Below are 12,298 nucleotides of genomic sequence, written 5' to 3'. Positions count from 1 at the left end.
GCAAAAGCATTGCTGAGGTACAACACTAAAAATATAATCTCAGAAAGAACCAAGAATCAAAAAAAAAAAAAAAAAAAGGTGAAATAACAGTCAAGAGTGAAGAGAAATAGGGAGAAATCAGAAAACAAGGTGGAAGAGGAGAAACTGGAAACACATCCCATTGAACAGCACCTTGTCAGGCAGAGAAGTAGCACTGCCTCCAAAAAAAGCCAATTCAGGCTTCAGGAAGTGGCAGGAACAGTGGGAAAGGGCCGACCAACCTGACCTAGAAGAAAAATAGGAGAATCAGGGTATTGACCCATAGGTTTATAACGTTGAATAGTTTATAACGTTTTTAACATATGGGTAGAGACCCTCAGAATTTGACTCTGAAATGAAACCTTAAGGAAAATAGCTAACCAACCTTGTTCTTGATCTTTTTGTTCAGAACTTCTATTTTATATATATGTGTATATATGTATAAAAATCAAAAGACCTCAGAAATTTTACTCAAACTCATCAATCTTTTAATAGTAACTGGCAGTGACTCATGCCCCACAGTTTGCCATGCATGCAATTGCACACTGAAGTCCCTGCCAAGTTTTACAGCTTGGATATTGTACGATCGTAGTTTGCTAGCCCACTGTTCTGAGTGATGCTAATGCCACTCGGGTTTTATTAATATTAAATATTGGATTTAGCAGTTGCATAGCAACAGCAGAACATCTTATGTGCAATGTTTGACATTAAAAAAGGCAAATAAGGGAAGTATGAATGTATTCAAAAATTATACTAGAGACTGGTGAAACTGCCATAAAGCTGAGCCCTATTCCCCCCAAATGCAAAGTGCAATGCAGCAAAGGCAGTTTAAGCCCTGTGATGTTGTGTTCAGTCATTCAGGGCTCCAAAAGAGCAACTGTGTACAGTTAATCATGCAGAATACATTGAAAACAAAATCTTGAAAAAGGAGCTGCCTACTTTTTATAGTATTTTTTCTCTCCATTGTCACTGCTCTTAGAAGCTTGAAAAGAACATTTCTTTTCCCACCGATTGTCCTTTTCCATTTGGCAGATGATATTTTCCTGCATTTCAAATGGAACAGAAATTAACATGGCTCTCTCTGCTAAATTCCATTTTCTATATTTTCATCATCTGTGTTTCAGTGTCTGATAGTTTATAGCAGCTGAGGAGCAGAGCCAGTGGAAAAGTTGCAGGAATAACAGAATTAGAAGAAAGAAAAAGAAAGAAAATTCCAGTATTTTAGAAATCAGTATTAGATTTTCAATATCAGTTGTATTTAGATCTCTGATATGCTCTTCACAATCAAAGCAGCCACATATTTAACTCTCACAAATGTTACTGGTGACCTTTCCAATGAAAAACACTTTCTGGATGTTAGTATAAGAATTTAGAAAAAAATATTTTGATTTTAAAAAATCACCCTGAATTTATAAACTTTAAAACATCTCTCTTTTCCAGAAGGCTCTCTAGGAAGTGCAGAATTAGAAAAAATAAATCCCAGAACAAAGAAAGAAAATCCTTAGTACTGAAGCAACAGTGGAATAACTTTTTAAATGCAGAGGTTGTTACACACTTATTCCCATTTCACAACAGTTAAACTCTAAACAAGTAAAGCCTCCGCTAAAACATCCTCTGGTAAAAATTAGAATATATACGTGCCATTTTTTCTGCTAAGAGTAGTAAGGAAAGAAATTAAAACTAAAGAGAAGGCAGGGGGAAGGTTGACTATGCAGTCTTCAGCATGATCAATTTTCACTAGTTTTCTCTCTGCACCTAAACAGTTTTATTTTCATCTTTTCTTGGCATTTTTACCCGTCTATGAGCAAATATTTTGTCAGAAATTTAAATTGTAATTGTAGTTTGATGGCTAATGGTGTAAGACAACAATTTAAAACAAAGGAAAAAAAACCAGTTAAGCCCTCATGTCCTCTTCTCCCTTAAAACTGAGAGCCCTTGTGAACATTAAGTAGCTTCCAGGCTCCTTGGGATAACAGTATCTAGTAATGCAAATCACCCAGAGACACATTCTCTACTATAAAAACAGGAATGCAAGATCTTCAGAAAAAGATAGGGATGCACTTCTGGAGTGCCATTGACACAGAGCCTAGCATGTCAAACAATGCTTTTTTTTCCCCCTCAAGACAGCACAGCTCAAATATGCCTTTGAATGGTTACTACATAATTCAGCCCTAGATATGCATCTAGTCAAAGCAGTAAAGCTTGACTTTAACTTCCAGGTACAAATCATTTTGGGGGAAGTAAAAAACCACAGACTACTATTGATTTGAATGTATTATTACATTGTTAATAACTCAAAAAAAATCAGCACAGCAAGGGTAGAAAATTAAAAGCAACATACAGAGTTGTCAACTCCTCAGCCCTTATCTGTGCATATAAATTTAATCAGTGAATATCAATTTATAAACTAAACCTCAATAGACTTAATGAGTGGTACCCAGGCCAGCAGTTAAGTACAGTAGGTCACAGAACCAGAGACTCAGAATATCCAGAGTTGGAAGTGATCCACAAGGATCAAATCAAACTCCAATGGACCGGTTGCAATAGAAATTAAGACAAGCGATTCATCAGCATTTATTTATAATAAACAGCCAAATATATAGCAATTTGCACATTAAAAGGACAACTTCAAAAAGCTGGAAATTTAGTCAAGTCACTCAAGACATTAGTTGGCTATATATTTTGTTTAAATTTATTAACCATCTAAGAACATATCAGAAACCATCAAACCCATGGGGGAGAAAACCTGACCTGCTAAATGGGGGAAAAAAATTTAAAAAACAACAAAACCCAAACCCAAGTGACTAGGAGTAAAAGCACAAAGAGGAGACAAACAGTTGGATGATGGACAGGAAGACTCAGAGCAGAGAAGTTAAATCAAAACTCAGAAATGTTGCAAAAGTCAGAGAGGAGATGCAAACAGCTTTAAAGTAAGCAAAGATAAAATCAAAATCAAGGAACATATACATTGGAATTTTTAGATAAAATATGTAGGAGTATGGGAGTATATTACAAAATGTTCAATAGAATGGCAATAATTCAACAAAATCCATCAAGGTGGTGTTACTAACATTTGTAAGTTAATTGTTTTAATATTCAATGGACATGTGCTGGGTTTTTTCCTGTGAGTTACTCAGAGTATTTGCAGCAGTGTTTAATTCCAAAAAGTCCTGAAATATTGTGGAAGTCCCAATGGGCTCAAAAAAAAGAAAAAAAATTACTTTGAAATGTCACAACATTAATCAAGTTGGTACCAGGGTCTCAAACTGGTAAAGGTTTTCAAAACCAATGAATAGTTCTCAGCAATTGATAGCAAAAATGGTGTCAATCAACATGGGCTTACAGAAATTCTTATTAGAGTCTTACAAAACTAAAATTTTAATTAACAATGGGTTTGATATAATATCTTTAGACTTTTGGGCTGGCATGACACATCTTGATTAAAACCACATATTTAAAAAAAACCCCAAAATTAAAAAAAAAAACCAAAACCCTAAGGCAAACCAAAGGGAAAAAAAAATCAGGCAGATAAATACAAAACAGTAAAAATCAATTAAGTGACAGCTCTTAAAATATTGGTGGCAGTAAGAAACTACTGGCAGTGAGGTCCATCAGGTACTGGCTCTTGGCCCTGTGCCATTTGCCATTTCAGTCCTAGCCAGTGACTTGGAAGAAAGCAGTCACTAAATTTGCTGGAGCTACAAAGACAGGAAGAGCAGCAATTAACAAAAGGCCCGGGTCACAGAAGCTGCTTACGAAATCAAATGCAATTAAACACTACTTGGAAAGGGGGGTAGGGGGAATGGAGAAAGGCACAAATCACACATCTAGGAACAGGAAAAACAGCTTCTCAAAGACATACCCAGATCCAGCAGCTGAAACTGGAAGCTGATCAAACTCAGCCAGACGTTAGACACTTTAATTTTACAAGGGTCCAACTGAAGACACAAGACACGCACCCTAAGACTGGATCATCGTTTTCCCTACTCTGGGACTCTGAAGGTGTTATTCAGGAAAGCATAGGCTGCTTGCTGAGATCTATTTCCCTTTCATTCTCTCCCAGCACTTGGATTCATCATGCTAGGAGTCTCATTAACTAGTTTGAACCAAGAGTCACCATCACATCAGGTTTTTACTGGATTTCTTGTGCCTACATTTTCTGGTCAAAATTGGTTATATTTATCCACAGCTATGGGATTTGAAGCAGGAATTAATTCAGAAAAATCCTACACTCTATGTGTAACACGGGAATTCTGTCTCTTTCAGGACAAAAATCTATTAAACTTGAATGTTTCAGTCACAGGCATCTTAATAGAAAAGCAAGACCAAGCAACAAGGGAGGTGGAAAAAAGTCACAGGACAGTTATTAATACACACTAAGTCTCATGACATGCATATAATTATAAGTTGTGAATATTCTTTTATTCATGCAACAAAATACAAGAAACTCCCATCTACCTATGATGAGAGATCTCGTTATCTGCATGGAGACCAATTAAGGACTCCAACTACAAGGTAAATCAACTTTGCTTTAGCTTCTTGGGGAACAAAGTAAAAGCTGAACATCTCAACCAATTGTTCAAATTTCATGCTTCCCCATTCTTGTTAATGAAACTGCACTGTTCAGGGACTTACTGCACACATTCCTGCTCCAGAGGATTATGAGGACCTTAAATATCAACCTGGTTCTTTAAGAGCAATATAGCCACATGCATACAAAAGAAAAGAACTAAGAATGTTAAGACAGGTATTGTTTAAAAGGACAGATATATCCAAGCTCTGTATGGCAATACACAGCTCTTCTGTAGCTTTCTGCACCAAAACACCTCCCATTCTCAAGACAGAACACAGAATAATGTGCTGAGGTCCCTAAACAGGAACTTGGAGCTCAAGAGAAAAAGAATTTTGGCTTTAGAGTAATGCTTTATTCACTGTAGAAGAGCATCTCCAGTAGAGAAGCTTCATTTGAAGCAATCAAGAAGCGAACAAGGCGCATGTTCTGCCAAACAGCCACGACATCACTGTTACAGTAACTTACTGCAGCAGTAAGCTGAGACTCAAAAAAGCAGCAAAAAACTACAATAACTGTTGATAGAAGTGCTTCTGACTGACCATCAATCCCGCAGGATTTAATTAAAATTCCACTACTAGTTTGTAATTTTTATAAAAAAACTGCAGCAGACCATCCTCACTCTGCTCTCCAAACATCCCTCTCAACCAAGCTATTCCTTTTCCTCTGAGAACCAAGTCTAAGAACATTTTCTCTGATGCAATCCCAAACTCACAGCAAGGCATTTAAATTTTAATGAGCTAAATATGACAGCATAACAGCTACATATCAGAACTACAGAGCTGCAATCCACTTGCCTTCACAGCAGAAAAGTGCCTTGCCAAACACCCTAGAACAGGGGAGATCTCTTTGCTCTACAAGGATGAGCAGAGAAGCAAAGCAAGTTACCAGCTTGTGTCTCAATACAAGAAATGGAAACAGGAGACTTTCCATCCAATGTTAGCACTCTAACTGGCAGGTTATCTCACTGATTACAACTGAAAATTCAACCCCAAAAAACCAGAAGTGACAAGTTATAAAGCTTGTTGCCTGAGTGCAGAGTATAGCAAAATATGGATCATCTCCTGCTTCCCTCCCACGAGGAGTATTTTTGTGTGAGCGATCTGATATCAAGAAGAGAATTACACAAAGGCATGCAAACTTCTTATTTCCAATCAAAAGTCTCAGAAGCAGAACTCAAGAAAAGCTAAGGACATTGCAATGGCTGTCTCAAGATCCCCTCAAGATACATCAATTGTTCTGGCAGGTTGAGTTGCAATTTTCATATGGATTTACAGGGGTGAAAGGATCCTCAAATTTATAGATACTGCACCACTAATCTGGCTAGTTGTTCAAGTCAGGGGTTGTGGGTTTCTGGTTTACATTTAACTCAAAATCAGGAGATTTACTGTGTGACTATCTGGTTTCCTTCACAGTCAGTCACCACTAATGCAGGACCTAACTGGAATCTTCTCACGTAAATACTTGCATTTTATTACCTTAGAAAATAAACCAGAAAATACAGACAGCACAAAATGACAAAGAATTACAACAGAGGAGTTTCAGCAACTACCAACTTTCTATGCATCCTTAAAAAAAAAAAGGTTTTCCTTAATGGTAGAAGAGGATCTAAATTTTTTTAAAAAAGAACTTAACTAAAGTAAAATCCAAGCATATGAATTTTTAAAATAAAAATTGACGTGGGATTTGCTTTTCAGTATCTCAGTTCAAAGACAGTGCTCTTATTTGTTCACCCTCCAGGTATAGAGTTCCAACAGGCAACCAGGTACAGCTTTCACTGATAAGAAACTGTAAGAACTAGCTAGGAAGTTTACAGATTAGAAAAGTCAAATAGCTCAAGAATAAGAATGCACACTAGGACAAATCAGCATGGACCAAAATACAGAGACCTAAACATTTCTCAAACTTGAGGCTTTTTTTTTTATTTTTAACCATATTGCATTACTTACTGCAGCAAAATAAAAACCTTGAAACTTTTTTTCCCATTGGAGACAATCCATTAATGCCTCTCTCCCAAGCAAAGGTAAGGTGGCATTCATTAACTACCACTATTTATCCCCATGTGCCACGCTCCTAAGGCACAAACTTAAGAACAGTTTTGCAGTAGATGAAATTGATCTGCCTGGAAAATGCCTCCCACAGAAAAGATAGGATTTCCAGCAGCATCAGTTCTCTGCTCCACTTTATTTCGTGGCCACAGTAATGCTCGTGTCACAGACCAGGCCAGGTGTGCTATCAGGACCAACCTGCCACAAGCAGGTACAGCAGAGGGCCAAGCCAGCCTAAAGCACAGAAGAACCCCCTCTCCCACAGCAGCTGTCTGTGTGGAAGCACAGGACACCAGTGACCTGCAGCCCAGCCTCAGGAGATACTGGCACAGTGCAGAAGCATCAGAGGATGAGTTAACTGGCTGAGATAGGAGCTATATTTCATACTCCACAACTGTCCTGTTTGAACAGGGCTGCCTCCCTCAGCAATTCAGTCTTGCCTGACTTTGTTCCCTGTCTGCAACACAGTCACCTACTGAAACCACATTAATTGAAATAATTCAAAGCTAAAAATCAGCCCAGAAATGGTAGGTACAAGCTGCTGAATCCACTTAAACAAGAACTGCCAGCAGAAAAAGCATCTACCAAACCACAGCTGTGATCTAGAAAACTCCTGCAGTGTGACTCAGTTTCAACTTCTTTACCACAAGAGGTCATTTATACCATGATTCATTACTGAATTAACTCAATATATTATTCTTTTCCTTCAACTCTTAAGTTGTAGATATCCCTTTCACCATCTCTACAGATGATTTTTCAGATCTATTCAAGTAATCAGTAAATGGGAATGAAAACATGATTCTCTTCAGGAAACTAAACATAATCACATCACCAATCATTGATCATCTGATGACCTTCAATGAACAGACCCATGAAACAACTGAACATTTCTGAATTGAGAGGTGAATATACTGAGTTTACCTGTAAGGTAAAAATTGCCAAGAGCATTTTTACTCTGTTTTTTGTGATTGTATGTCTGTCTGGTGTAAAATAAACCTCCTCAATAAGCCATTACATAATTGCCTCAATGAACAGTACACCTTGACTCCAGCTAGCTCACAGCATCCTGAAAAATCTTATGGTATGCAAAGATACAGCACTATTAAGTCAAGTGATTATTTCACCACACCAGTGAGTATCTAAATTCTGATTAAGAAGCTAACAAAAGCAAAGAAAGTTCTAGATCATGGAAAGAAAGGTGAATCATGACTACAGTGAATATGAAGCACATGTCATGTTTTGAGAAGGCTTTCCAGAAATGCTAGAAAATATCCTTAGCCTTTTCAGATGGACAGCTCATTTCTGCCTCAATAGGAAGGATGACCTAGGTGAAATCAGAAGGTGATACAGGCAGCTACACAAAAATGAAAGGGTAAATGAAAGCAAGGCAGGGAGTCGCAAGTTATATACCTTAAACAAAAACCCTGAAAACAAATCAACACACACAGAGGAGTATCTTAACACTGAAAGACACAGAATTCACACCAGCTACAGGGCAGGTTATAGTGACTAATTGTCATCACTGAAGTCACACTTGCAAGTATACATCAAGAGAGGCATTATACCATGAGTCTACAAAACAAGGTGCAAACCCAAAGGAAGCAAAACTAAGCCTACCAATCCTCTCCAGCTTTATGGCTGTTTGCACAGCAGTAGTATTAAGAACACAAAGGTACAAAGTAAGCACATGACTACCCTTGCATACAGCAAGGAAGATACAGCTGTATTACTGTTGTTATTCTTGTGTCAACAGAACCAAATACTAACAGAAATATTCTTAAGCTACCCTTCAGTCACACCTCGGGTTATGCCGATGCACTGAAGAAGCTGCAAGCCCTGATGTTCCTCTGGAAACAGAAAAGCATCAGCACAGCTGCTGACAACTTTGTAACAAAATATTACAGCAGAAAAACAATTTGGTGCTGAAATTAACTGCGGGAACTGAAATTGCCAGATGTGATGGAACATTACTCAGTGTAGATGAGGACCAGTAAACCTTTTCTAAAAAAATAACTACAATCAGATGCCAGAGACCCACAGTAAATAGCTGTAAAAAAGCCTGACCTTTGGAGTTTAGTGAAATTTTCCCAAAGAGCAAGTGACTGATAAATCTCTCTCTCACTTTTGATGTCACATAATGTCTACCATCATTTCATGTCACAACTCTTGGAGTCTTACTAACCCTTTAGCCTCAGACACACATCACCAATTCTGTAAGCTGAGCTCAGACTGCTTGACCATCAGCATTTCTAATCACACTTTTGACTGGCAATATAAATTACTACATAAGAACATACAGAAGATTTTAAAAAAATAATCATTTTTGCTTGCCTTTTTTCTAGATGGTAACAATTTCCTGGCTTAGTCCAGTTACATCAGCAGGAACAAGTGGCAGGACCAGGGAGGAAAACCTTAGACAAGACTGCAGAAATCAAGATCTGTTCAATTTAGTGTTTTGCTCTCTCAGACTGCCTTTCCCGTATTCAGATTAAAGACAGATATCTGATATAAATACTGCATCAGAAGTAAAGATCATAGCCAGGAAAGATCCCTTGGAATTTGGTTGATGCAAAAGTAACATGATAGAGAACACAGATTTCATGATGGCCATCCAGGATTTCAAAATTATTCCCAAGTACCTTTTCTGGATAGCTACAGGGAATTTGGTGTTTAATGGTATATTTAACAGCTTATAGTGCACTTAACTGAGTTATATACATAGTAATTTCAGTTCCTATCATCATCTTTAAGTGTTCCTCAAACCAAGAAGTTATGTGCAGCTTTCTGACACTGCTGTCTTCTCCATCTTATTTATTCCAGACCTTCTGGAATTCCTGAAATATAGCATATATTATTGGCCTTCTTTAGTCAAATGTTTAATCCACTGTACTTTGGTTGAGGCCACCCTATACCCTCATACATTTGCTTTCATTCTAGTTGAAGTTCTTGCTTCAAAGCATCATTTGTGATCCGAACTTGAGAGAAGACAGCAGTCCCATACTTTCTGCACACTAAGTTTCTCAATGTCACTGTGTTGCAGCAGAATCTCAGGATATGCTAACAGTTAAACAAATTACAGGTTTCTAGTCAAGAACATCAAACTGTTACAAAGACAGAACATCTGAAGATAAGACTTCTGCAACAGCCAGTCTTGCTCTAATTTTACAGTTAGTATCTCAATAAAAAGGTCTTAGTAAACCTGCTACACCTCCCTCAGATCTTTTCAGAGAATGAAGTCACTATCATCACTAGGAAGATCAGAAGATCTGAAACCAATTCTTTCATGCTAAGTGAAGAAACACTGGGGGAGCACTCAGTTCTTTGTTCCAAATCAGAATTCAATTTTCCAGGTAACATATACACCAATCTTCTCAAGCTTGCCCACTCTGTTGTACTGCTAAATTCACCAGAAACTGAAGTATCTGGTACAACCTATACAAGAAGAAACAGTAGAAACCTTTTCCAATTTTGAGTGCTGCTTTGCTAGAAGATTCAGCTTTTAAGATCAGTATCACTGTGCCTTTATAATCAAAGCAGCTCTTCTTGTAACTTCTTAATTGTTCTTTCAGAGCAAAATCTCAGAAATGGATTTCCTAATCCACAGCTAGGAACTGCCAGCAGCACAGCCATATAAACAGCAAAGAAATTTGATGCAAACTGAGTTTCTGCAGGCTACACCCTAATTATCTGATCCTAAGGGATTAAAAGTCTACAGTAGCACTAACAACTATTCAGTTTGTTGATGTCTAAGACACTTTGTAAATATCTTCCCCTAAGGTAATTTTTTTCCCCTACAGAATTCCTCATAAGTTTCTCCCTTTTCTAAAAGAAAAAGACTATCATGCACACGTAATGAACAAAGTATGGCATAAAGAGGGAACAATAAATTACTGATGACTGTGTGTGCAAGAAGAATTAATAACTACCTCACATGAGTGCCCTGCTCCTCACTACCATCAATTTTATATCTTAAGTACTTTGGAAATTATTTCAAATACAGCCAATTTTAAAAAAAAAGTTATCTTTGACACCAGAAATATTTCCAAGTTCAAGGAATATTAGACTTCTAGAACATACTGTGGTGACCATAACACACTTTTCTATAAAACCACAGCAATAGTACCAGAGGTATGAGTGAAGGAAATCAGACACTAAAACAAAATGCAGTGGGATACTAGAACAAGTGTTGCAGAACAACTTGCACCAGTTCCTCTTTTGCCAAAGTAGCCAAGCTAAAGAAGAATTGCAATTTTACTGGATTTATTACCCATGTACAAAGCTGAACAGTATCGATTAAAATCCAAGCAGAGAAACTATACCTAATCACTGTAAAATCACAGGCAAGAAGGTCAGCAGCAGTTTTAACAAAAGAAATTCAAATCTCATGAAGAGAAGGTTCCTTTCATTTACAGGGGGAAAAGAACAGCAGCTCACTGGAAAACTAAGGCTGGAAAGGAACCTGCAAAATCCACAGCTCCACAATGAACCCTGTATTCAGTATCCTAGTGACTTCAGTATTTTAAATACTTGCTTGCCTAGTGTTCAATAAGTAATTCAATTAAATACACTAGTAGTTGAACACATGGAACAGAGTAGCCAAGTCAAAAAACCAACATTTTTCAAAACAGCACATATTTTAATGCTGACTTTGTCTTTGAATTGCTAATTACTTCCATACAATTACTTGCATAACAGAAAACATGCAACACCTCATTTTGCAGTAGTGATATGATCACAAAACACATTTTTAAGGAAACTGCATTATCAAATCTGCAAAAATAGTTTAGCATAGGGTTTACTCTTTCAGACAACTGGCTCCTTATGAGACCCAGAATAACAATATGACCTGCAATGCAGGGAATCAAAGAAGACTTCAGTGTGCAATTTTGGGTTTTGTTAATGCTTATTTGATGCAAGTATTTCTATAGATATTTGACTATTTCAGGTATTTAAAAATCTCTCTTCATGCATTCATAAGTCTGAAACGGTCTTTCATAACTATCTTGAACATAGTCTAAAGATTTTATATGTTCATGGATTAACCTGTAGTTAATCTTATTACACAAAGAGCCAACACTTTCAAGAATGAGTGTTAAAGCTGTAACACTAAATAAGCTCATTAAAAAAGCAACCCTGAAATTCTTTTTACTCCTGCACCCTTTTTAAAGTCACCAATAAGCACTAGTCAGACTGCAGAATGTTTTTACCAGCAAGCTTCTGAATATGCATAATGCCAATAAAGTTAATTACATTTAAGAAATAATAGTCTATGTGCAATTAAGATACTGGCAACATTTTAATGCAAAAAAAATGTTTAAATATACTAACATCCTAGTCTTGGGATATCCAGTCAAGCTACGCAAAGAGTTGTGTTTGTCCCTTGCATACTCCCAAATGTGGAAGTAGGATCAGAAACTGGATCTGGAAGAAAGGGTAAACAACACGTTAGTTAAATTCACAGAGGATTCTATGTTCGGAGATGTTGCAAACATTAGTGAAGACAAATACATAAATGACCCAGAGGAAAAATAAAATTACTTTGGAAACAAAAACACCTCATGAAAAATAACTCCAAACACTCAATGTAGAAGAACCACAAGGACAGTGGAATAAAACATAAAATGAAAGGAACCTAGAAGCAGCAACAGTGGACAGTCAGCTA

At 37.2% G+C, this 12,298-nt stretch overlaps 1 protein-coding gene across 4 annotated transcripts in view; it reads right to left on the bottom strand.

Moving 5' to 3' along the window:
• LCOR (ligand dependent nuclear receptor corepressor) overlaps positions 1-12,298 on the bottom strand; it is an 84,194-nt gene that overhangs the window by 55,672 nt on the left and 16,224 nt on the right. Inside the window, exon 1 of one of the 4 annotated variants that reach the window (XM_054276593.1) lies at positions 11,965-11,985. The exons of the other annotated variants lie outside the window; for them this stretch is intronic. The gene's annotated coding sequence lies outside the window, so the exon portion shown is untranslated. Of the gene's footprint in view, positions 1-11,964; positions 11,986-12,298 lie in introns of those variants that run through there. 4 annotated transcript variants of the gene reach the window in all.

This window comes from Melozone crissalis, unplaced genomic scaffold (assembly GCF_028551555.1).
Source record: "Melozone crissalis strain CALT ecotype California unplaced genomic scaffold, PUWL_Pcris_2 ptg000019l_1, whole genome shotgun sequence".
NCBI classification, from domain to species: Eukaryota; Metazoa; Chordata; class Aves; order Passeriformes; family Passerellidae; genus Melozone; species Melozone crissalis.
Note: the sequence above shows the minus strand (reverse complement) of the source record. Positions and strands in the feature narration are given on the sequence as shown.